At 43.0% G+C, this 26,440-nt stretch overlaps 2 long non-coding RNA genes across 3 annotated transcripts in view; both read right to left on the minus strand.

Annotated features, from left to right (window-relative positions):
- Window positions 1-26,440, minus strand: part of LOC308626953 — a 786,846-nt gene that overhangs the window by 741,077 nt on the left and 19,329 nt on the right. The window lies entirely within an intron of this gene.
- LOC308612901 lies at window positions 20,037-24,539 on the minus strand. Of its 2 annotated transcripts, XR_014015161.1 has the most exons (3): window positions 24,496-24,539; window positions 24,070-24,207; window positions 20,037-23,347 (listed from the first exon to the last, which is right to left on the minus strand). It is a non-coding gene; the product is annotated as an uncharacterized lncRNA (long non-coding RNA). The 2 variants fall into 2 exon arrangements; XR_014015162.1 differs by lacking the exon at window positions 24,496-24,539 and having other exon boundaries at window positions 24,070-24,481.

Genomic DNA, 26,440 nt, shown 5'->3' on the forward strand with positions numbered 1-26,440 from the left:
TGTAGCAACATGTCTAAAAAACAAAGCACATCCCTTTATTAAAAATAGTTTCTTGCTAGAAAATGCTAACCATCACCTGAGCCTTCATCAAGTCAATCTTTTTTGCAATAGTGACTTCACAGATCACCATAAGAAATATAATAATAATAATGAAAAAGTTTGAAATATTGCAGGAGTTGCCAAAATGTGACACAGATGCAAAGTGAGCAAATGCTGTTGGAAAAATAGAACCAACAGACTTGCTCCACACAGGGTTGCCACAAACCAACAATTTGTAAAATATGCAGTATCTGCAAAGTGCAATAAAGTGAAGCAATAAAATGAGGTATGCCTGTATGTATACATACATATACTTACTCAGCTTTGCAGAAAGACCAGACAACTGAAAGTTGAATATAAACAAACTAATGAACATTATAGCAAATTGACAACTTCACATAGAGAAAATTATTTGAAAAGTTATTTCAAGCTATGCCAAAAAATGAACAGTATTCTGGGTACATCCTTAGAGGTGGGTTTAGTGTTCATAGTGATATTGATATCAAAAGAAGATAAAATATGAAAACTGTTCCAGTGGTACAGGGCATAGCAAGAGGGGGGCTCCTGAGCAGCAGTCCTCTATCTGTTCCTTTCCTGTGTGTGTAAGCAAACAGTAGTTAAATTCTTGCACTGAAACTAGAGAAACCATTAAAAGATGAGCGTTCAGCTTTCGGTATTGGGTATTTTGTGGTACCTGGATAGATGAGGGTCATGGGATGCTGAATTAGAGTGGCAGGAGTGTTCTAAGCAATTGGGGGAAGTGATCAGAAAAGAAATCTAGATTCTTGACACAATCTCAATTTTCTTCTGTAAAATGGAGAAAAACAGTAAAGGGTAGGTAGGCCACCACTGCTTTCTCTGTGGCCTTTGTGACAAAAACTGATACAAAGTTTATTGTTAATGAATTTCCTTTCAGGAGAAGATTGATAGCTACTGACCCTTGGAATTCAGTGCTCAAGGGTCACTTTTAAAGAGGTTTGAGACACACTAGATTATAAACTTATTTGTATACCTATTGTCTGTTCCCTGGTAGAATGTAAGCTTCACAAGGACAGGCATATTTGTTGAATCACAATGAAGAGGGTTGTGGTGAGGATTAAGTAATGCATGTAAAGCTGACCTTGGGCATTGCTTAACTAAATGTAAGATAGAGTTCACTTACAGCCAATATGAGTAGCAGGTTTGAGCTTTGGCATTGGTTGTTGTCAGATGTAAATTTCCAAAAACTTATGAATAAAGTTGATTATATGCCATTTTGGAGTTCTGATCATGGCTTACTTTGTTTCCCTTTTCAAGTATTTGCGTACATTAGAAACCTTATGCATATATGCAAATCTACTTATTCAGCCCTTATTTCACACCATTGAGTTCTAACAAAGTTAGGAGGAAAAGTTGTGAAATGAGAGTGTAGTAATTGGAATGTTAGAAAATGTCTATTGGGGGGGCTTCCCTGGTGGCGCAGTGGTTGAGAGTCCGCCTGCCGATGCAGAGGACACGGGTTCATGCCCCGGTCTGGGAAGATCCCACATGCCGCGGAGCAGCTAGGCCCGTGAGCCATGGCCACTGAGCCTGCGCATCCGGAGCCTGTGCTCCACAACGGGAGAGGCCACAACAGTGAGATGCCCGCGTACCGCAAAAAAAAAAAAAAAAAAGAAAATGTCTATTGGAAGGATAAGGTCTTATTCTATCAACTGGCATGAGTGATTTCGAGGTGTGTTTAGCCACACAATATTGCGTTAAAGGATATACACCTTTTCTGCTTCCTTATGTAAAGTTTGTAGGGCATGAAAAGTTATAGAAAATAGTTTCAAAATTATTAATGGACACATTTTTGATACTTAGATCTTAAGTTATTTTGTAGGACAGATACTGTCTTTCCATCAGTTTGTAACAGATGGAGCACAAGATATGTTAGTTGGCAAAAGAGTTTATTAGCCAACTGAAAAGCCTCAGATGTTTTAACAATTCATTGAATTATTTATCAACATTTACCAAGACTCAATGAAAGATGCCAGAAAGCAGGGGCCATTGTAATCAATTCTGTTAGAATTAAGAGTAATCCTTTGAATGATATTTGTTACAATGATAAATGATTTGAATACCTTAATCTACAAATAGAATTAAGATGGGAGACAGCTTCAAGAAGCACTTGAATTGTGTTCCACCAGACTACCAAATAGGGGAGACTTATCAAGGCAAAAACTGCAAGGTTACAGTTGTTACATAACTTGTTTATTAAGAATTATAATGGGAGCTGGCAGGAAGTAAGGGTGCTTGTTAAATAAGGATTGATTGGGGTCTGAATTGGTTGCATGGTTACACGGGGGAACAACCTTGAGATAAGGTTGCAGCTAGCAGATGGTTTAAAAATGGCTGGTGGGAAAGAAGATACACACATTGCCAACAAACACATGGAAGGATGCTCAACATCACTAATCATCAGAGAAATGCAAATCAAAACTACCATGAGGACTTCCCTGGTGGCGTAGTGGTTAAGAATCCGCCTGCCAAGGCAGGGGACGTGGGTTTGTGCCATGGTCTGGGAAGGTCCCACATGCCGCGGAGCAACTAAGCCCATGCACCACAACTACTGAGCCTGAACCCTAGAGCTGGAGAGCCACAACTACTGAAGCCTGCGCACCTAGAGCCCGTGCTCCACAGCAAGAGAAGCCAACGCAGCGAGAAGCTCGCGCAGCAGAACAAAGAGTAGCCCCCGCTCGCTGCAACTGGAGAAAGCCTGCGCGCAGCAACGAAGACCCAATGCAACTAAAAAAAAAAAAAAAAACTACAATGAGGTATCACCTCACACCAGTCAGAATGGCCATCATCAAAAAATCTACAAACAGGGCTTCCCTGGTGGCGCAGTGGTTGAGAGTCCGCCTGCCAATGCAGGGTACGCAGGTTCGTGCCCTGGTCCGGCAGGATCCCGCATGCTGCAGAGCGGCTGGGCCCGTGAGCCATGGCCGCTGGGCCTGCGGGTTGGGAGCCTGTGCTCCGCGGTGGGAGGGGCCACAGCAGTGAGGGGCCTGCGTACCGCAAAAAAAAGAAGCTACAAACAATAAATGCTGGAGAGGGTGTGGAGAAAAGGGAACCCTCTTGCACTGTTGGTGGGAATGTAAATTGATACAGCCACTATGGAGAGCAGTATGGAGGTTCCTTAAAAAACTAAAAATAGAACTACCATATGACCCAGCAATCCCACTATTGGGCATATGCCCTGAGAAAACCATAATTCAAAAAGAGTCATGTACCACAATGTTCATTGCAGCTCTATTTACAATAGCCAGGACATGGAAGCAACCTAAGTGTCCATCTACAGACGAATGGATAAAGAAGATGTGGCACTTATATACAATGGAATATTACTCAGCCATAAAAAGAAACGAAATTGAGTTATTTGTAATGAGGTAGATGCACCTAGAGTCTGTCATACAGAGTGAAGTAAGTCAGAAAGAGAAAAACAAATACCGTATGCTAACACATATATATGGAATCTAAAAAAAAAAATGGTTCTGAAGAACCTAGGGGCAGGACAGGAATAAAGACGCAGACATAGAGAAGGGACTTGAGGACACAGGGAGGGGGAAGGGTAAGCTGGGACGAAGTGAGAGAGTGGCATGGACATGTAATGTAAAATAGGTAGCTAGTGGGAGGCAGCCACATAGCACAGGGAGATCAGCTCCGGTGCTTTGTGACCACCTAGAGGGGTGGGATAGGGAAGGTGGGAGGGAGACGCAAGAGGGAGGAGATATGGGGATCTATGTATATGTATAGCTGATTCACTCTGTTATAAAGCAAAAACTAACACATTGTAAAGCAATTATACTCCAATAAATATATTGAAAAAAAAGAATAAAAGTGACCCTTTGGTTCTCCTGGTCTTTTTTTTTTTTCTTACCAAGTTGATTTCTTAATTATTCCCTTATGTACTCATCCATTTGTTCAACAGTCAGGAAACATTAGTTGAGTATTTCCCATGTGCCTGCCATTGTTCTAGGAGCTGAACATACCCCAGTGAACAAGGCAGACATAGGTTTATATTGTGTCAAGAGGAGACAGAATGTAATGTAATGTGTTTGTTTGTTTGCTTTTATAGTTTGCATGAAAACACACCTTCTGTAGGCAGGGTTTATTACCTTCTCACTGTCTAAAAGCATGAAGTTTTATAGTTTTCATGGACTTTTTTCTTCCCCTTTTAGATATTTCTGAGAAATTAAAAGAATTTACAGAAAGGTACGGAAGTTTCTTCAGATGTTTGATGAAAAACAGCACATTTACTGTTAGTGACAGAGAGCAAGTCTGGAGCCCACACAAAATCACACTTTGGAAAGTGCTGTAGCGATGTGATTGTGAGTAGCTGGCACTACTACTCTGATAAGCTGCTTTCTTGCAGTATATTGGGATTTACATACCTTTGCTGGGATTCAGTGTCCTTACTGTAAAATGGGAATGATAATAATAGAGTCTGTCTCATTGGGTTCTCGTGAGAGTGCTTGAATTTTGCATGTAAAGTGTCAGAAAGTGCCTGACATACAGAAAAACACTTCCCAAATGATAGTGTTTTATTTTTACCTTAAACTGGGGACTCAGACAAAGTTTTCTTGGAGGAAGACATATTTAAGCTGGACCTAAAGGACAAGAAGGACCCAGCCTCGTGAAGATGTGCTGGGGAGAGCGATCTAGGCAGAGGAAACAGCTGGTACAAGACTCAGGTGGGGCCGTTCAAGAGCAGAGACAGGGGGAGGTGAGTGATCACTGTGGCCATGTGAGCCTGACGAGGGGTTTAAATTTTAAGAGTCACAGAAAAGCAAGGGAGAGTGTTAAGTGTGAGAGTTGACCAGGTCTTATTAAGATCTTTAAAAAGGATCACTCAGCTTGTCGTGCAGAGAATGGATTTTTAGGAAGGCAAGGGTGGAACCAGGGAGACAAGTTAGAGGAGAGGCTATTTCAGAGGTCAAGGTAAAAGAGACTCTGATCCAGGATCGCAGAAGTGAAGACTGGGAGAAGTGATGGATTAACTCTGTGTCATACTTGATTTTTAAACTTCCTATTCTGTTATGTGCTTTTGTTTTCCATTTTACAGATATTTAAAATTCAGATGTCTTTTTTCTATTGAGTTCTTCAAAGAAGAGAGAAATTGACTTTTCCACTGATGTGTTTCAAAAAATCATTATCTAATAATTCTCCATTAATTTAAGCTTTTATGTTTAAATTCTTATTAACTTCTTCAAATTTCTATCCAGTTATCAAAATGTATTCATGAGTTTCCTTTATCCCTTTGATTTTGAAAACTCTTACACAGCCAGGTTTTCTGTTTTTTTTCTTCTTTAAACTTCTTGGGGTTGTGCCTGTTTCTGAATTCTTCTAAATTGAAGTAGAATTCTACTGTACCACTACTAGTCTGTAATTGCTGCATAATAGGCTATAAAAGCTGGTAATAGCCCTTTTCTTTCACATATATTATGTATAATATATATTATATTTGAATCCATTTATTTTTCTATTTAAATAATTTTATATTTAGTATTCTCTATAGTTAATTAGAATTACATTAAAATCTAAATGCTATAATTTACACATTTATGCAGTTATAAATTAAATAGGGTAAACAAACATAAATAGTCTCAAGTTTCAGATTTCATTTCTTATGCACCCAATGATTCATTATTTTCTGTCTCCCTCCATCCTTTATGCTTGTAAACTCACGCTGTTCAAGAATATGCTATAGGGCTTCCCTGGTGGCGCAGTGGTTGAGGGTCTGCCTGCCGATGCAGGGGACACGGGTTCATGCCCCGGTCCGGAAAGAGCCCACGTGCTGCGGAGCAGCTGGGCCCGTGAGCCATGGCCGCTGAGCCTGCGTGTCCGGAGCCTGTGCTCTGTGGCAGGAGAGGCCACAACAGTGAGAGGCCCGCGTACCGCAAAAAAAAAAAAAAAAAAAAGAATATGCTATAGTTCTCCATCTGTCCAATTCCCTTTTCAAAAGACTGCCAGTAATAAAGTTAAAAGCTAGCACAGAAATGGTAGTTACTATGTAGCAGGGACTGTTTAAGCACTTTACATTTTCAACTCGTGTAACCTGTCCAACTCTATGAGGTAGATACTGTTATCATCTCCATTTTACAGCTGGTTAGACTAAGACTCAGGTTAAATAACTTCCCAATTTCCACAACTACTAAGGGTGGAAGCCAGGGTGGGCACCAAGCAGCCTGCTCCACAGGCTGTTCTCTGTAGCACTACCCGGTATAGTTGATGACTAAACAAATAAATATATACTATATCTTTCGTTGTTTTAAGTATTATACACTTTAGTGACTTTTAAATTGGGTCTGTTATTTTTCAGCTGGTTATGACTGGTTATACAAGGATCCTATTGACTTTCTTTTTTTTCTCACCATTAACCTATTTTTATACCTCCAGGATTTTTTTTTTAAACCTAATTCCTTTGGATTTTTCTAGGATTATCAGTTGCATCACCAGCAAATAATGGTGCTTTTCTCTTTTCATGTATAATTACATTAGCATGGGATTTCCAAAGCAATATTAAATAATTGTGTAAGTGGGAGCTAATTTTTAGGCCTAAAATGAAAGAAAATGTGTCTAGTTTTATTATTAGATCTAATTGCATAAAAGTTTATTTTTCTATTCTTGAACGTTTTCATTTTGTCTGATAGGAGCATACATTTCCATACTAATGGTAGGTACATCTGAGATTTCCCCCTGCCCACCCCCCTGCCAAACTTAAATTATAAGTGTAAGTCCTCTGGCTAGAAGACCTTAAAAGACCCTAAAAATATAAAGATGAATTTAATTCAGCTAAATTGGATTTGAAAGTATGGGAAATCTAAGTGTGATTTAGATATTGTAGGGAAAGGAAGAATACTTTAGATGAAACAGTGTTTACTAGCTCACTGTTTAGGGCACTAGTTCTCAAACTGGGCTGCACATTGGGATCAACTAGTAAGATTTACAAAAGATACTGATGCCTGGGTCCCACTCCCAGGTAATCTGATGTAATTGGTCTGGGCTGCAGCGCGGGCACTGGAAAGTTTTTTAAACACCCCAGGTGATTCTAATGTACGGCCAAATTTTATAACCACTAATTAGGAAAGACTTTAAACCTGTTTCTCACCCTGCATAAATTCTGGTTAAATAGGTTTGCATAGCCTAGTAGTAAAATATGCCGCTGTTGTATACCAATGTTCATAGCAGTGTTAGTCACAAGATCCAAAAGATGGAAACAATCCAATACCCACAGATGGATGTGAATGGATAAACAAAATGTGGTATATACATACAGTGGAGTATTATTCAGCCTTAAAAATGAGTGAAATTCTGATAGATGCTGCAACATGCATGGACCTGAAAATATCATGCTGAGTTAAATAAGCCAGAGCTTGCATGATTCCACTTATATGAAGTTCCTAGAAGAGTCAAATTCATAGAGACAGAGAGTGGAATAGAGGTTACCAGGGGCTGGGAGAAGGGTGCATGGGGAGTTATTGTTTAAGGGATATAGAGCTTCAGTTCGGGGATGATGAAAAATTTCTGGAAATGGATAGTGGTGAGGATTGCACAACGTTGTGAATGTTCTTAATGCCACTGAATTGTACACTTAAAAATGGTTAAAATGGTAAATTTTTTTTATTGTGTGTGTTTTTTGTTTTGTTTTATACAAATTTATTTATTTATTTTTGGCTGCCTTGGGTCTTTGTTGTTGCACGTGGGCTTTCTTTAGATGCAGTGAGCGGGTGCTACTCTTCATTGTGTGCGCAGTCTTCTCGTTGTGGTGGCTTCTCTTGTTGCAGAGCGTGGGCTCTGGGCGTGCGGGCTTCAGTAGTTGTGGCGCACAGGCTCAGTAGTTGTGGTGCACGGGCTTAGTTGCTCTGCGGCATGTGGGATGTTTCCGGACCAGGGCTCCAACCCGTGTCCCCTGCATTGGCAGGCGGATTCCTAACCACTGCGCCACCAGGGAAGCCCTAAAATGGTAAATTTTATGTTATGTATATTTTAGAACAGTAAGAAAATTTTAAACAGAAAAGTTGCCAGTGGTGGGCTATGGGCCACCTTTTCCAGCTGGTTTTAGAGTGTTGATGGTAAGGAATGTGATACAGAGTGATTTAGTAATGGCCTTAATAGAGTTTGTTTGGTGGTGGTTTTCTCTCCACACCATTTTTGAAGAAGGTAGCTCTTTTACTTTCCTAACAATTGTTAACTGTTATAAAACCTCCGCACGTGTGCAGACAGGTAGAGGCAGTAAAACTGTAATCTGCAATGCAATGCTGTGAAGACTATTGTGTGAGGATCCTTCTGAAGCAAACATCAGAAGAGTCTCTTTCACCCTCACACGTTTGATGTACTCCTGCTTGGACTGCATGTGTACACAGCAAACAAAAAGACATCGAGATCACTATTATGCGAGGCATTTAGCAAGAGAAGTATAATTTGTATTGGACTTGACGATGTTTCTGGTGTTCCAAAGAGAAAGATGAATTGAAGTGAAATAAGTCTCTTTGGTATCAACTTTCATGACAAAAATGAGGCCATTTATAAACTGTCTTGACTGTTTGAAAGAGATGGATCACAATGTCAAAGAAAGGCCTTGATTTACTAGTCCTGATAATCTGCTTGAGCAGAAGACAGGTGAGCTTTCTTAGCTTGGTTTTCCTATGCAAAGTAATTGTATCATAAATTCATCTTGGGTGCCAGGAGCATATTCAGAGTTTCTAAATTCTGAAAGATGTATTGTCCAGGAGATATGCTTCCTCACCAGGCAGAGGATTCTAGAACTGCACTGTCTAGAAGTGTGCTCTTGAAATGAGGCTAGTGCTACTGAGTATATTAATTTCCTATGGCTGCTGTAACAAATTTCACAAACTTGTTGGCTTAAAGCACACATTTATTATACATTTCTGTAGGTCAGAGTTGGAAGTCAGTTTCACTGGGCCAACATCAAGGTGTCCGCAGGGCCACGCTCCTCTGGAAGGCTCTAGGGAACACTCTGTTTCTGTGCCTCTCCCAGCTTCTAGAGCTCCATTCCGTGCATATGTTGGCTCAAGGCCCCTCCCTCCATCTTCAAAGCCAGCAGCATAGCATCTTGCTTCAGCTGTCACATTGTCTTTTTCTTCTGTTATGCAGTCAAATCTCTCTCTGTCCCCTTCCTATAAGGACACCTGTAATTACATTTAGGGTCCACGTGAATAATCCAGGATAATTTCTCCATCTCAAGATCTTTAGTTTAATCGCATCTTCCAAGTCCATTTTGTTATATAAGTTACAACTAATAGGTGCTGGAAACTAGGATTTGGATCTATTTGGAGGCCAGTGTTCAACCAGTCCTCACAGGAAGTTCTTTATACAGCACTGCTTTAGAAGATATCTAGCAGCCAATTCTAGATGCTTCATTTTATAGCTACAAGCCATCTTTTTTTTTTTCCCCAATAAATTTATTTATTTATTTTGGCTGCATTGGGTCTTCGTTGCTGTGCATGGGCTTTCTCTAGTTATGGTGAGCAGGGGCTACTGTTCGTTGCGGTGTGCGGGCTTCTCATTGCAGTGGCTTCTCTTGTTGCGGAGCACGGGCTCTAGGCATGTGGGCTTCAGTAGTTGTGGCATACGGGCTCAGTAGTTGTGGCTCGTGGGCTCTAGAGTGCAGGTCAGGGTTGAGTTGCTCCGCAGCATGTGGGATCTTCCCGGACCAGGGCTCAAACCTGTGTCCCCTGCATTAGCAGGTGGATTCTCAACCACTGCGCTACCAGGTACCTAAGTCCTACAGGCCATCTTAAGTTAATTGTTGGGCTGCTCTTCAACAAACAAACAAACAAACAAAATCTATGTAAATCTTTTTAAAAATTGTTTAGAAATTCAGAACACATCTTCCCATAGGTGGGTCAAGGAAAATCCCTGGTGATACTTCATCACTGAGCAAAGATGTAATGAGTATTTATGGTGGGTCAGGCACTGAACTCTAAAAGTAGTTCATAATCTACAACATAATTAGTAAACATTGTGATAGCAGGAAGCCCTGGGAACCTGGGATCAGAAGCCAGTCCCGGTGAGGTCAGGGAAGGATTCTGAAGAATGCAAAAACCTAAGTTAAGAAGTTGCCAGGCCAAGGAGGGCGAGAAAGAACACAGGCAGAGTATAAGAAAGATGTTATCGGCAGAGGGAGAAGCATGCACAGAGGAAAGAGCTTAAGAGAGGGCTTTGGGAGCTAAGTAGTGCCATGTGACTGAGTATGTGGGCTCTAAGGGGCAAGGCGGAAAAGAAGGCAGGGGACACGTCTTACTGGGCCTAGTATGTCATCCTAAGGAGTTTGACCTTTACCCTTAGTATCAGGATTGGTTTTTTTTGTTTGTTTTTTGTTTTGTTTTTAGCGGTACGCGGGCCTCTCACTGTTGTGGCCTCTCCCGTTGCGGAGCACAGGCTCCGGACGCGCAGGCTCAGCGGCCATGGCTCACGGGCCCAGCTGCTCCGTGGCATGTGGGATCTTCCCGGACCGGGGCACGAACCCGTGTCCTCTGCATCGGCAGGTGGATTCTCAACCACTGTGCCACCAGGGAAGCCCTCAGGATTGGTTTTAATGCAAATAACAGAGGCCCAGTAATAGTGCCTAAGGTTCTGATCACCAATTAAGATGTGTGGGGATTTCCCACACACATCCAAGTAATGCTTGGATACCAGCTGGCTGTCCTGCAGTTCAGCTCTATTCTGACACTGTCTGCCTGGAGGGAGCATCAGATCCCACAGCTGAAGGACTCAGTCCCTCAAGACTGCCCCCACCCCCCATCCAGTGCCAACTGCGAGTCTAGGTTGTTACCTGTGCTTTTGACCAGCTGGCTTAAATCAAATATTCTCACGATCCTAGCCTGGGGTTCGACTGATTAAAGTGGCTCACAGACCTCAGAGAAACATTTTACTTACTAGATTACCAGTTTATTATAAAAGGATATAAATCAGGAACAGCCAGATGGAAGAGATGCAGAGGGCAACATATTAAGAAGGGGGTGGAGTCTCCATGCCCTCGTTGAGGCATTCTCCCAGAATCTCCATGCACTCACCAACCCAGAGCTCTCTGAACCCCGTCCTTTTGGGTTTTTATGGGGGCTTCATTACTTAGGCATGATTGATTAAATCAGTGGCCGTTAGTGATTGAGTCCACCGCGGGCCCCCTTTCCTTCCCTGGTGTGTGTGTGTCAGGGCGGGGGAGGGACTAAAAGTTCCAACCCTCTAACCACAGGGTTGGGTCCTCTGGCAACCAGCCCCCATCCTTAGGTGCTTCCCAAAAGTCACCTCATTAACATAACAAAAGACACTTTATTGATCTCACACTTAAAAAACCCCAAGGGTTTTAGGAGCTCTGTGCCAGAAACAGGGACAAAGGCCTGATGTATATTTATTATAAATCACAGTATCACAGGGCCTTGAACAAGGCAGATGTTTATCAGGACCAAGGCTGATGCGGAAGTTGTGCTCCATACAGTTCTCAGGGGCTCAGATTCCTTATACCTTATTTCTCTGCCATCTTTAGTGTAGTTTCCTAGAGCTGCTGTAACAAAGTACCACAAACTGGGTAGCTTAAAGAACAGAAAAATATTGTCTCCCATTTCTGGGGGCTGGAAGTCTGGGATGAAGGAGCCGACAGGGTTGGTTCTTTCTGGGGGCTGGAAGAATGAATCTGGTCCAGGCTTCTCCCCTAGTTTCTGGTGTTTTTCTGGCAACCTTGGGCATTCCTTGGCTTGTAGAGTATCTCTTCCTTCATCTTCATATTCATATAGTGTTCTCTGGGTGTGTGTGTCTTTGCCCACATTTCCCCTTTTCATAAGGACACCAGTCATTGGATTAGGGGCTCCCTCTACTTTAGTATGACCTTCTTACCTAATTACATCTGCAATGACCCTATAACATCACATTCCAAATAAGGTCACGTTCTGAGGGGGTTAGGACTTGGACATGTGAATTTAGGGGAGACACAATCCAACCCATAACATCGAGGGTATGGTCAAAGATAGCAGCTAGAGATCCAGCCATCACATTTACATTCAGAGTCTTCTTAAAGGGCCCATCCTTGCAGGTCCTTTTGCACGTTAATTTGAATATTTGCTCTGGAGGGTGTCTCAAAGCAGCCTAGCACAAACAGATTCTGGTTCTGAGGTGGTCATTGGAGAGTTGTTCTCCTAAAGAGGACACTGGCCACTTGTTAGCAATGCCTCCTCTTCAGAAGTGGGGGTCAGAGAAAAGCCTCGCTGAGGATGGAGGAGAGGGAGAGGGAAGCTTGTTGCTTCTCCTCAGATCATTCCAGAAGGACTTCATGGAGGAGAAAGGATTTCAGGAGGCATTTACAAGACCAAGTTGCTAGGGCCATCTGGCTCATTTCCCACAGGTTAGTTTCAACTATGACATCCTACAGACCTGCCAGCAGGATTCATTGCCACCTTTCATTTCTTCTGTGCTTTCACCCCCTCTCCCTTTTGTAGTATCTGTTCTGCTGGGGGTTGTGGTTATTGTGGGCTTGCCTCCTCTATTAGACAATATTTTCCTCAAGAGGTAACAAAGCACCTTTGAAGTCTAATAGCTCTCATAGAGGTGGTGGTGGTGGGATTCATAGCTTCAGTCTCAGCTCCAGCACTTATTAGCCATAGGAATCTGACCCCCCAGAACCTTAGTTTTATCATCTGAAAAGTGTGGTATTTACCTTACAGTGTCACTATGATCATTAAAAATAACAAATGCAAGTGCTTGGGCTAGAGCAGATGCTCATGGTAACTATTGGGTTGGCCCAAAAGTTCATTTGGGTTTTCCTGATATGGAAAAACACGAACGAACTTTTTGGCCAACCCAATATTATTGGTTGTCAGAATTTATCTCCAGGGCCCAGCACAGGACATCTTGTAGAGTAAGCGCTTAATAAATACTTGTTGCCCCAGTGGGAATTTAGATCATGACTATAGCCCTGTGCTATCCTCAGATCTGGAAACAATAATTAAAATAGCCATCACAGTAACTATAAAACACAAGACATTGGAAAACAAAGGTATCAAATGTGGGGAGAAATAAATACATTTAATGTAAAAAGAAACACCCGAAGGACATAATAAGTACATATGTATCATTTACAAGTCAAAAGACTCCAATGTCACTGATGGAATAAACAGGACAGTATGGCTTGAGGAATACCTTACACACAGGAGCCAGATCTGACTCAGACCTCTGATTGCAGGTCTGAGGGCAAACCCTCAAACACAGCTAGTGACAGCCCAGGAAAGCCCTCTGAAAGAGAATTATTAAGTGTGACCTTGGATGACAGTAGATAATAAACTACAGGTAATGGTACTAGAGTAAGAATCTTTCCCTGTGATTTGGGGCTACAAATTTTATGGTGTCTGATCACAGGAAATGTCTCCCAAAGCATTAAACTCTCCCACACTTGAAATAATACTTTCATTGCTAAAAGTGCAAGGTCAAAAGAGCTGGACATCTTACCTATCTTCGGGAAGATGCAATTTGAATTTCTTTTAAAAAGATATTACACAGATGTTTTTGAAGAGCAGCCCAGCCATAACTCAAGATGGCCTGTGGCTGTGAAATGAACTATCTGGTATTGGCCTCTAGATGTCTTCTAAAGCAGTGCTGTCAACAGAACTTCCTATGAGGATGTTCTATATCTGCTCTGTCCAATATGGTAGCCACTAGCCACATACTATTTAAATTTAAATTAAATTAAAAATTCAGTTCACTGGTACACTATCAAGAATAATTATAAAGCTGTAGTAATGAAGACCATGTGGTATTGGTGCAAAGATAGACAAAACCAACCTATCAAACAGAATAGAGTGGGAAATAGGTCTACACATATGTGGTCACCTGACTTATGATAACTGCAAATGGAGAGAAGTGATCTTTTAAATAACCACGCTGGATTCATTGGATAGCCACATAGAAAAAAAGATGTCTGGACCCAGTTTTATATCCCATCACTCAACAATCAGTTCAAAATGGATTACAATTCTAAATGGGCAAACTAAAGCTTTTGGAGGAAAACAGAGAAGGAATATTCATAACCTGGAGTAGGCAGAGATTTCTTAAATAAAACCAGGCACCATCAAAAGTTGATACATTGGAGTGTTAAAACTAAGAACTTTTGGGGGGCTTCCCTGGTGGCACAGAGGTTAAGAAACCACCTGCCAATGCAGGGGACACGGGTTCGAGCCCTGGTCCGGGAAGATCCCACATGCCACAACTAATGAAGCCCACGTGCCTAGAGCCCATGCTCCACAACAAGAGAAGCCACTGCAATGAGGCTGCGCACTGCAACTAAGAGTAGCCCCCGCTCGCAGCAACTAGAGAAAAGCCTGCGTGTAGCAACGAAGACCCAACGCAGCCAAAAATAAATAAAAATTAAAAAAAAAAACAACTAAGAACTTTTCCCCTCAAAGGACATCCTCAAAAGAATGAAAAGGAACTCAGAATTGTAGGAGATATTTGCAACACATGCACTTGATAAAGGATGCATATAAAAAAAAGTCCTCTTATAATGGATAAACTGTGGTATACTTATCCAGGAGAGTACTACTCAGCAGTAAAAAGAAATGAATTACTGACACATGCAACAACATGGAGGAGTACAGTATGCTGAGTGAAAGAAGTCACAAAAGAGCACATACTGTATGATTCTAGTTATATGAAATTCTGAAACAGGGTAAAGCTAATCTACAGCAGGGAAAAAAATAAATCAGAACTGTCATTGCCCCCAGGAGAGTGGAAATGGAGAATGACTGGGAGGTGGCATTGAAAAACTCCTTTGCTCAAAACTCAGCAAATCTACACTGAAGATTTGTGCATTTAATGTAAGTTTTACATTACACTAATTTGATGTAAGTTTTACATCAAAACAAACCTTAAATACTGAATTCTAATTAATTACATATATGCTGAAGTATTTAGAGGACATGTATTGCTATCTGCAATTAACTTTGAAATGCAACAACATGAAGATGGATAAAGAGAAGGATAGAAATGTAATAAAGCAGGTTCTATAGAATATTAATGGTAGAATCTGTGTGGTAGGTTTAGTTGTGTTTACTGTAAAATTCCTTAAACTTTGCTAAATATTTGAACATTTTTATAATCAAATGTTAGGAAAAATCAACTAAAAAACAACTCAGAAAAATGGGCAAAGAATTGAACGGAAATTTCATAAAGGTATTTCTAAATAACCAGTAAACATATGACTAGGTGCTCAAATTCATTAATCAGGGAGATGCAAATTAAAATCACAGGAGACATAATTATCAGCCACCAAAAAGGCCAAAATGAAAAAAGATGGGAAATACCCAGAGTTAATGAGACTGTGGAACGACTGGAACTCTCAGATGTTGCTGATCAGAGTGTAAATCGGTGCGAACACTTTGGAAAACTGCTTTAAAATACCTACTAAATTTGGACATGGCACAACTATGATCCAACAATTCCATTTCTGGGTATATACCCAACCTGGCTTGTGTACTTATCTGTAGGTGTGAATACTTCAATAAATAGCACTGTCTGCCAGAGAGTGGCAATAAGGAGCCACAGAAGGATTTGACATTTCAGAGACTTCAGAAGGATTTGAGAGACATGATCAGATTTGCATTAGGAAGATTAATCCTTGGCTTTGTAGAGGATGGCAAGGAGAGGAGTTAAGGGGCTGTTTGTAGAAGTAATCCAGCAATTATGAAGTCCCGAAATAAAGTAAGGGAGATACGGATGAAGAGGACAGAGTATAGTTCCTGTTTGGAGAGCACACAGAACGTGGGCAGGTCACTAAATTCCCCTGTGCTTCTGGTTTCTTCACTTGAAAAATATTAACAGTACCTACTTCATTGATGATTATTTTGATGATTTAATGAGTTAAGGCACAGGAGGATTAGCTTTTCTTTAAAAAAAAGCAATTTTAATTTAATTCTCACTGCATACTATGCAGAGCAGGACGTAGGTATGGAGATGAGAAAGCTTTTAGAGAAATATTTTAATTTGGCAAAGTCCATGGAAGCCTGCTTACTCCCAAGCATAGGTAAAATCAGCTCTCTGCCCAGGACTGGGTCAGTTTGGGGACACAGGGTAGAATGCTGAGTTTAGGAATGAGACAGGTCATGTCAGAATCTGGGCGTGAAATGGTCCTAAAATGCCACGGGTGAAGAGCTGGGATTCTACTCAGGTAGCCCGAGCTCCTGCACTAGGAACTGGGGGGAAGCGTAGACATATCCCCTCGTGCTCCCCACCTCTTCAGCTGATATATGGGGCCGCTAAATGGGGCGGGGATTCAGGCTGAGGAGGTGAAGTTGGGGCCGGAAAAGATGCCAACGGGACGCGAGCTTTCCCGTGTTTAGCCGATTGGGTGCGCCCAGGACCGCCTCCATCTGGTGATTGGCAGACCGCGTCCCCCAGGGCTCTCGCGGCCTGTGGGGGCTTGTCAGAACTCTCGCGAGGGTGCAGGTCTTTCTCCGGTCCTTGGGCACTTGGTTTCGCTGCCGAGGGGTTTGCCCACTTCCGGTACCTCGGACCCCTGGTAGTGTCTGTCCGCTCCCAACCTGGGCCGAGTGGCGCCGAGGGACAGTGGGCGCGGCCAGGGAGTTTGACTAGCCGCAGGCAGGTAGCTGCCTGTCTCGAACCCCGGACCCGCGGTGCCCGAGGCGGAGGTGAGGCGGGGCCCGGGCCGTGGGGTCTCTTAGCCACCCGAGCGCGGGCTTTTCCTCGCGTTCCCATGCCTTCTCCTCCGCCGGGCGGAGATTCGCGGTCCGCGCGGCTCTGCTGCCGCTTAGCGGGAGGAACCCAAGGTAGTAAAGCGCGACCTGATTGGGCCTTGCCGGGTACTGACGCTCGCTCCGTCTGTGTTGAACGGTTTGCAGCCTTGGAAGGGACATTTGAATTAAAAATAGTGGGCGAGTTTGTGGTCCTATGGTTAACGCACTTTTGAGTGCACGCAGTACGGTGAGATACAATGCTTAGAGGAATGAACCGCCTTGCTTAAATGGTCGGTTCTTGTCCCAGCCTGTTTCTAGCTCGTGCTTATTTGGCTGCTGTACCGATAGTTAAGGGAGGGTAAGGTCACATCTACATTTTGAAGTTCGTTTCTAATGCAGACACTTAAAAGCAGCCCTATTCACCTCCTAAAAGGTAATGCAGATTCCTCCAGTAAAGAAGCGTGTCAGTATGTATTGAATTCTTGCGCATGGCAAACAACAAAAAGTTATCTTAAAGTAGTTTATACTTATTAACTAAAAGTCTTGAGCCCGAGTCTGTATTTTCACTGAAGAAAAAGCACTGCCAAGGGGGGGAAAGGCAGACGGGGACTGCGAAAATACTTAGACCTGTAGATACCTGAATTTTCACGTACCACTGTGAAACTTGGTAGAAAATAACAAGTGTTGGCGAGGAGCTGGAGAAACTGGAACCCTTGTGCGTTGCTGGTGGATGTAAAATGGTGTAGCTGCCGTGGAACAGTTGGCTCGTCAAAAAAGTAGTTACCATATGATCCGGCAACTCTGCTTCTTGGTATATAACCAAAATTGAAAGCAGACTGGAGACAACAGCATCCATTCTCTTGTTATATATTTGGAAGTAAACTATTTTGGTATCTTGCATTTGGCCTATCAATCAACAAAAAAAGATCATTTTGAACTAGCTCATTCTAAATATACAGCCAAGCCAAGTGGCAGCTTCCATAATGTCATTAGGATGTATTTTTATCTTAGGTTCTTTGGGGGGCGGGCGGGTAGGGGTAAATGCTCCCTGCACATAGTTAATGTAATGTATTTCAAAGATTATTTGCACTCTTCTGTTTTAATTTTGACTAAGTTTTCATGTGTGGCTTTTGACATCAGAGGAGTGTCTGTTGCACGGATATTATTATAACACGTTTCAGCTGGCCACAACAGTGCTTTCAAGGTTGCCAGCTATCTTTGTGAGTAGATATGACAGTATTTTTTTCAACCATAAAAATGAGTGACCGTAATTTAGAGCAAAGAATGCACATTAAACTTTGTGTAAAGTTAAGTAAATCTGCAAGCAAGACACTTGAAATGTTAAATGTAGTTTATGGTGAAGTAATGTCAAGAGCAAGAGTCTTTGGCATAAAAGGTTCAAAGAAGGCAGAGATGATACCCACGATGATGCAAGAAGTGGCTGGCCAGTCGCCATGGGACATGAAAATTGAGAGGGTCAGAATTTGGTTTGCTCAAATAACCAACTAACTCTAAGAAAAACACGGGTAAAAATTTAGACCAACTCATTCTGAAAGAAAACTTGCACCTGAAGAAATTTTCTGGCAAGATGATCTCTCCTGCTGTTGTGGTCAATGATCCTGTAGAGGCCAAACCAAAATAGAGCTGCACAGGAACCTGCCACTTGGGTGCATATTCAGGGCAGTCCTACAATTTTGTTTCATTGGTTTTGGAGAAACTAAAATGAGCTGAGATTCTTCAGACATATTTCATTGGCTCTGTAGATTTAAGGCACTTAACAGTGATTTAAGCAGAGTGAAACCTGTAGAGTTGAGTGTGCAAGTAGATAGCATGCAGCTAGAAGTTTATTAGGAGGAACCTAGGAAACCATTAGCTCAGAATGAGGAACTCAACATGGGAGCGTTTCTATCTTATTTCAAGTTGAGTTCATTTGAATAATCGGGTTACTGCAGGCTGGGAGTTAAACCTTAAACAGGGAGCTAGAGATCAATGTAACTGTGGAAACATCTCAAAAACTAGTGGCCACTTTTAGGCAGAAATATTCAGACTTGTAATAATGAAACTTTTTTGTTGTGGGAGACGTTGGAAACAGGTATTCAAGTCTGTTAGCAAGGAGGAAGCAGAAGAGGCTGCAAGGAATGGTGGGCAGTTTATGACACTTTCTCTTCTACCCCCCCTCCCCCAAGCCCCCAATCAGGACCTGATTTTGGTCAAAAGTTAATGAAGCCTCCTATTCGTTATGTAAATTCCAATTTTAAATAAATTTTCAGATATAAACTGTTCAGGTCTGCAACTTGGTATGAAAGGTAGACAAATAGGGCTCAGTTTTGATCCTAACTTCTTTCATCAGAATGAGATTCCATAGGTTGAGAAGAGTTTCAAAAGGCAATACTGTAAATAGCAACATGTAAACAACACACAGTCTTTTCAACAAGGACTGAGTTTTGACCTTCAGGTTTTCCATGTTTTATTTGACTGAGTGTGATGGTCCCATAAGAATACTGAGTTCAACAAGTGTGAATTTCTTATTCAGAAACTTGGGTCTTTGCCCTAGTTTCCTTACCAGTCTCTAGCATGAAGCTGCCATTATCATCAGTACTGTTGTAACCTAGATATTCAGTACATCAAAATTCCAATGTATGGATGACAAGTCAGAGCCCTGTGGTAGGGACCCTGAGAAAACTAGTTCTATTTGTTATACTGTTTTTTTTAAACCTCCCAGAAATTCAGTTTTACTTTTTGTGGAAACATGAGGCAAGTCTGTGTTACCTCTGGGACACTGCTAGCCAAAGCTGTATGGCCTACAAGGCAAAAATTATATAACCAACAATTTTTTCCTATTGTTTTAGTTTTGTTACCAGATTTTTACAACTTGAACTTTGGATGGTGTTTTATACTGTGTAATGAAATTTATTAAAAGTATACATAAATGACATTCCAATAAATCATACATTGATTTCTTATATTTGTTTTGATAATCTGTATTGTATTATGAAGCATTTGCTAATCCTCCGTATTTTAGCCACATGCTGCTATCTCGTGATTCAAATCTAAACAAATGTTAACTTAATCGCCATACCTCTGAAAATTTTTAAATTGACTAATAGTTAAGATCTACCCTCACCTACCCACCAGTAAGGTATTAGTGAAAACACAGCATAGGAGGTGGTGTGGTGTGGTGAGGTGAGGTTCCAGCTCTGGCTGTATTTGTGATCTTAAGCTTTCCATCAGTATTGGATACCTGAGGCTGCTGTAACAGATTACCGCACACTTGGTGGCTTACTGAAACAACAGAAATTTATTCTCTCACAATTCTGTGGGCCAGAAGTCAGAAATCAACTCCACTGGATCAAATCAAGTGTATGCTCCCCCAGGAGGCTCTGGGGGCTGGGAATCAACATGTTCCTCACACCTTCCAGCTTCTGGTGGCTGCCAACATCCCTCAGCTAGAAGCTGCATCACTCCAATCTCAAGGCCAACATTAAATCTGCTTCTTCACATGGCCTCCACCTCTGTTCACGGAATCTCCTGCCTGCCCACAGAGATGATCCAGGATAGTTTCCCCATCTCAAGACCCTTAACCTAATCACATCTGCAGCGACCCTCTTTCCAATACGGTAACATTTACAGGTTTGAGAATCTGATCTCTTTGGGGCCGTTAGCCTACTACACCATCTCTCTAGGTTTTCCTTCTGTCTTCACCATATAACCTCTAGAAGAGTACTGCCAATAAACTTTCTGTAGCAATGGAAATGTCCTGTATCTGCCATCCAGTACAGTAGCCCCTAGCCACAGGTGGGGCTACTGAGCACTTGAAAAGGGGCTAATGCAACTGGGGGCCTGATTTTTTAATTTTAGTTTTAACTTAAGTAGCCACGTGTGACTAAGAGCTGTCCTACTGGGCAGCGCAGTTCTAGTGTTTCTATAGTTCTAAACTCTGGACTCTGAAGCAACTAAAAAGTTGTTCTGTCTTTCCTCCAAAGTTTTACCCCCTGGCTATAAAACTGCTCACATCTTTCACCTGCTATTGTTTAGTCTAGTGGACTTCCAAGCTTTTTAGCCAAAAGCCTTGTTACTAAAAAAAAAAAGAAAAAAAAATTATTTGGAAAACCGAAGTATGAACAAGACTGTAACTGGCTGAAGTTGGTTAGTGGGAGGGGGAGGATCTGTGGCAGACCCAGGGTCTCCACCTGTCTACCCAGCCCAAGTAACTCCTCAAGGGGCAAAGAACCAACACCAGGACTCAGTGGAGTGGAGCCATTTGTGAAACCAGTGGTCGTCCTTGGGATCTTTGCTAGAGCCTTCAGACTTTTGTAGTTAGCACTTGAAGTCACCTCATCTAGGCTTTTAACCTACCGAATACGCTCTCCGCCACCACAGTGCTAACTAGTCACAGGACCCAATTAAGGAAGCATCACAAGCCTTTACACTGGAGGCCTCCGTCCATGGACCAGTCACAATCACATCCACTGATCTGCTTTGTTCATGGATGTGTTCACCTAGAATAGTACCTGGCCCTAGTAGGTGCTCTATCGTTTTTTATGAACATTAAGGCCAGCATTTTAGTACCATATAAATATCAAATATCAGTATTTTCATTTTGATTCAATATTACAGTGATCATACGGTATTGTCAAAATGGCCCTATAGCACTACTAAGTGCTTACTACTCACCAGGGTTTTTTTTAGTAACTGTCATTACTATCAACTTACAGATAAACTGAAGTTAAGAAGTAACTGGTCTAAGGTCATATAGGGTGGGGATCTGAATCTAGGCTCTTATTATGCCACTCCTAAGTAAGCCACCTGCTTGAATGCAATTTATAATTCATTCCAACACAATTAACGATAGTACTAAACTTAATTATAAATGATACTGCTCCTTGTACTATAGTCATCATGGGTTTAGGGCTCAAGTTAAATATCTGAGAACCTATAGTATGCCAGGCACTTGGTTAGACCCCAGGAATATAGTGGAAACCAAGAGGGACTTTATGGGCAGGGGCAATTAGGCAAGCTCACAAGCAACTACAAAATGTGCTTCCAAGTATGATAAGGCCATTACAGGGTGCTACAGAAATCCATAACAAGAGCACTTGGGAGGAAAGATAGTGCTTATAGAAACGTGGGAAAGTGTATGGGTGCATTCTAGGTTAAGTTACAGCATTCAGAGGCCTGAGAGGCCAGAAAGCAAGCTGACATCTTAGAATGGTCTAAAATATCCACCTTAGCCCTGCACACAAACTATTGTCAAATCCTCCCATAAGGTCACTTCTCTGCATCTTAACCTTGCTTTCCCCACAAACCTTTAAACACATCCCTCCCCAGGGCCTTTGCACTTACTTTTCCTCTGCCTGAAATGCTCTTCATCCAAATATATGCAGTTGACCTTTGCACAATGCAGGGGTTAATCTGAATAATTTATAGATGGCCCTCCACGGACCATAGTGCTGTAGTACTGACTATTGAAAAATATCTGTGTATGAGTGGACCCATGAAGTTCAAATCCATGTTGCTCAAGGATCAACTGTATATAACCATGTTATCTCCTGCAGCTCTTTCAGGTCTTCTGTAGTTAGTCATTCTCCGACCAGCTCCATCTGAAATCATCATGTCCTCCACTCACAGTGCACATACATGCCCTTCCTGTTTCCCTTACCTTGTTTTCCCTCTAGCAATTACGCTAACATTTGTTCAATAAATTTCCTATATTAGGAAGCTAGATTTTACAGAATAATATGGAATATAAAAAGAAATGAAGTTTAAACAGAGGCTAAAACAATATTTTGAAATAAGCACTAAAAATGAACCCAAGGTGAATACCTTTAAGACTTCTGGAAAATGAGGTATTTGTAAACATTCAGAGCTGATCAACAGGAAGAACTCCTAGCACACACTTGGCTGTTAATCTTGCTACACTGACACATTTCTTCCCATATGAAAACTTTCCCGTCACCTCCAATACTTTCAAATTCTAACTATCCGGCATCATTGCGTCCTTTAAATTCCTTTTTACAGCTCATTATGCTACATTCATCAGAAGCATTTAACATGCTGATGGATGCTCCTTTCGTGCCAAATTTTGACTTCTTTTGGGTTCAATGTAATTATATACTATAAAGAGCTTATATTCTCAACAATAAGTCTCTGGTCCTTAACACTCCCCCCCCACCCCCAAACTGACCTAATCCCCATCTGAATACTTCTACCGTTTAACCAGGACACTAAATCTCAAGAGAGATAAGTGACTTTTCATAGTTTACATAGCCAAAAAGGTACATATAAGGCTCCCTGTTCAGGGCTATGCATATGTGATGGAATCTCAATTCACTACCTGAACTACTGCTTCATCTGTAATTTTACAGTATCCACTTCACAGAGTTGTGAGAATTAAACCACCAGCACTATCCCACTGCCCTAAACTCCCAAGCCACTGTAGACACATGGTTGCTACAAGTTATGTGAGAACAGTTGACCTCATTGGAGGCACTTGTATGTTGTCAACTGCAGAGTGATAGTTGGTGTAAGTCAGTTAAAATACCAGTGTCAGGGCATTCCAGCTTCATTGGCTTGTACCTGTAGTCTTCAACCTATAAAAAGAAAAGTTTTAAAATTACCTTTCTGAACAAATAGAGAAAAACAAACAAACAAAAACCTTTGAGGTATTCTTTTCAGATTGTCTCAAAGGATATCCAGAAAAAGCCTTTTGTACACCTGTTCCATCGTCTAGATTTTTTTCCACCTTCAGAGATGACCACAATACCCATATTCCCTTCTCTATTTGAAAACACTAGCTGGTATCCCCAGAGGAGTCTAAAAAGCAGGCCTGAAGGTACCGTCAAACCTAAGGTTAAGTTTATCACTTTGCTATTAACTATACAAATATCACTAAGGAGCTAAAACTGAAAGAAAATCTTCTGGTTCAGCTGTGACTCCAGACAGGATCCAAAGAGGAGTTCTACAATCTCTTCTCTGGGTTTTATGGAGACTTTCTTTACCCTTCTGTGTTAGCCTCTTAAGGCACTGCGTCAACCTTAAAAGGGCACAGGAAAGGGCGATTTGGGTTTTTCACAGGGTTCTCTACGATTTCCTGCGTTCCTCTCGTCAGTGTCCGTGGACCTCAGCAGTTTCTTTAACCGAGTCTGAAAACCCACTAGAAGCAGCTGTTCTGCTTGTGAACGTCCGTTTCCTTTGTTAAAGGAGAGCCGGATTCGGGCCTTTGCACCAAACACGTGCTTGGGAACCCTCCGGTCGCCATTGGCCACGTGCTCGGGCCCGGGTCATTTCACCTCACTCAAGGACGGGGACATACCTGCGTTTAGAACTCAGACCGCTGCACCCGCAGTCGTTGGAGACAAACTCCCCAGGCTCACGGTCGGTCCGAGACCCGCTGTTGCCGCCGCAGGCTGGGCCTGGCCCGAACCCGCTACAAAGTAGCCGCGGCTGCGCCCTGGGGAAGCAAAGCGCAAACTTGTTACCGCGCCCGGGCCTGGCCGCCGGGAAGCCTCGGGGCGGCTCGGCGCGGCGCGTGTGCCTAGCGCGGCCCCGGGACGGGCACAGTCGCCCGCCCCCCCGGGCCGCCGAGGGCTGCTCTACCCCTGCGTTCTGGCCGCCGGGAACAGTGGAGCTCCGGGCGGGCAAAGCTCGAGGGGACACGGGGCAAGCCCAGCCCCACCCGGGCCCGCGGACCGGCCGAGTGCCCCTCCACCCCCACCCCCCTGCGCTGACCCACACTCACCGCTCAGTTCAGCAAGACTGAGGGCGATGCGGGCGTGCGGCGCCGAGACACTGCAGTCAGGGCGGGGCGGGGGCGGGAGGAGGAGAAGGAGAGGGTAGGGGCGGGGCGGGAGGAGGAGAAGGAGGGGGTAGGGGCGGGGCGGGAGGAGGAGAAGGAGGGGGTAGGGGGGGCGGGCAGCCAATCCCCGGGAAGTCTCCGGAGGCGGGTGGTGTGGGTCCGGCCATTGGTGCCCGCGGTCCCTGGCCGGTCAGGGTCTTTCTGGTCTTTCCGTGGCGGGAACATGAGCTAAGCCTACGCGGAGCAAGCTTCTCGGAAGCTCCAGGAGTCTTGACGCCTCCCCAGGCTTTGGCGCTCGTGGATCTGGTTCTCTGAGGCCAAAGTGCCTTCCTCTGGACTCTCCTTAGGAAGCTGTAGCCAGTACCCCAGGGCTGAGCCAGGACCCAAGAGATTCCCCTTCTTAGGACTACGCAAGTTCAGTATGTGTTTAGAACCTGTCCTGCTAAACTGTAAGCTTAAAGAGAGGCTCGGACCACGTCTTCTTGAACACGCTCACCCCATGGTCCCTCCTAAACTTGGGAGGACCAGCCTCCTTTCTTCATGCTCTCTGTTCATTCATTCACAGGGTTCAATAAGTAGATTGGGGGGGTGGGAGTGGCGCGGGGGGGCTATGTTGGGGGTGAGGTGGGAGGTAGGGAGGGAGGCAGTGTAATCCTTCCCGAGGTGACGGACTCAAACTTGGCAAACGATTAAGTGGGTTTAAATTGGAGTATGTGCTAAAGTGAGAACTTCTATTCCTGTTCTAAGAGTTTACCTTCTGTTAACAAATTTAATCCTCAAAATATTTTTAATCATCCCCACATTATAGGTGGGGAAGCCGAGACATGTCGAGTAACTTTCCAAAGTCACAGAGAAGCTAACAAGTGGTGGATTTGGGATTTGAACCCAAACAGTTTGAAGGCAGAGCCCCTCAAAACGCTGTACTACATTGCTCTCCTCAAGTGGGTGGAGTCGGGAGCGAAGGGAAACAAGTGGCCTACGTTTGATTGGCTGATCAAGGTAGGCATCTCCAGTGGAGTTGGGGGTCTACAGGCACAAAGAACAGCTTATGGTAGAGCCTGGAGGTAGAATGGAAAGCGCTTGACCTGTTAAGGAACCCAGAGTGTAAGTGGAACTTAAGGATGTAGGAGCAGAGTGGCCTGAGAAGAGACTGGGGCTAGACCATGCAGGAGGCCCTGGTGGAGTTTGTGTTTTATGCTGAGAACAATGGAAAGCTGTTCAAGCATTTTATTTTATTTATTTTTTATTAATTTTTTATTGGAGTATAGTTAGTTTACAATGTTGTGTTAGTTTCTGTTGTACAGCAAAGTGAATTAGTTATACATATACATATATCCACTCTTTTTTAGATTCTTTTCCTGTATAGGTCATTACAGAGTATTGCATAGAGTTCCCTGTGCTATACAGTATGTCCTTATTAGTTATCTATTTTATATATAGTAGTGTGTAGATGTTCAAGCATTTAAAAATGGAGGATGATAGGACCTGATGCAAGCTGTGGTTTATTAATTAATTAATTTATTTATTTTTGGCTGTGTTGGGTCTTCGTTTCTGTGCAAGGGCTTTCTCTAGTTGCAGTGAGCTGGGGCCATTCCTCATCCCGGTGTGCAGGCCTCTCACTGTCGCGGCCTCTCTTGTTGCGGAGCACAGGGTCCAGACGCGTAGGCTCAGTAGTTGTGGCTCACGGGCTTTGTTGCTCCGCGGCATGTGGGATCCTCCCAGACCAGGGCTCGAACCCGTGTCCCCTGCATTGGCAGGCAGATTCCCAACCACTGCGCCACCAGGGAAGCCCCCAAGCCGTGGTTTAAAGATGTGATTAAGATGATTTGAGGAAAAGAAATGTAATAAAATTTATCAATAAATCCTAGCAGCCAGTCACTACCTTGCA

The sequence above is a fragment of the Mesoplodon bidens genome, assembly GCF_964165515.1.
Source record: "Mesoplodon bidens genome assembly, chromosome: 1".
NCBI lineage: Eukaryota > Metazoa > Chordata > Mammalia > Artiodactyla > Ziphiidae > Mesoplodon > Mesoplodon bidens.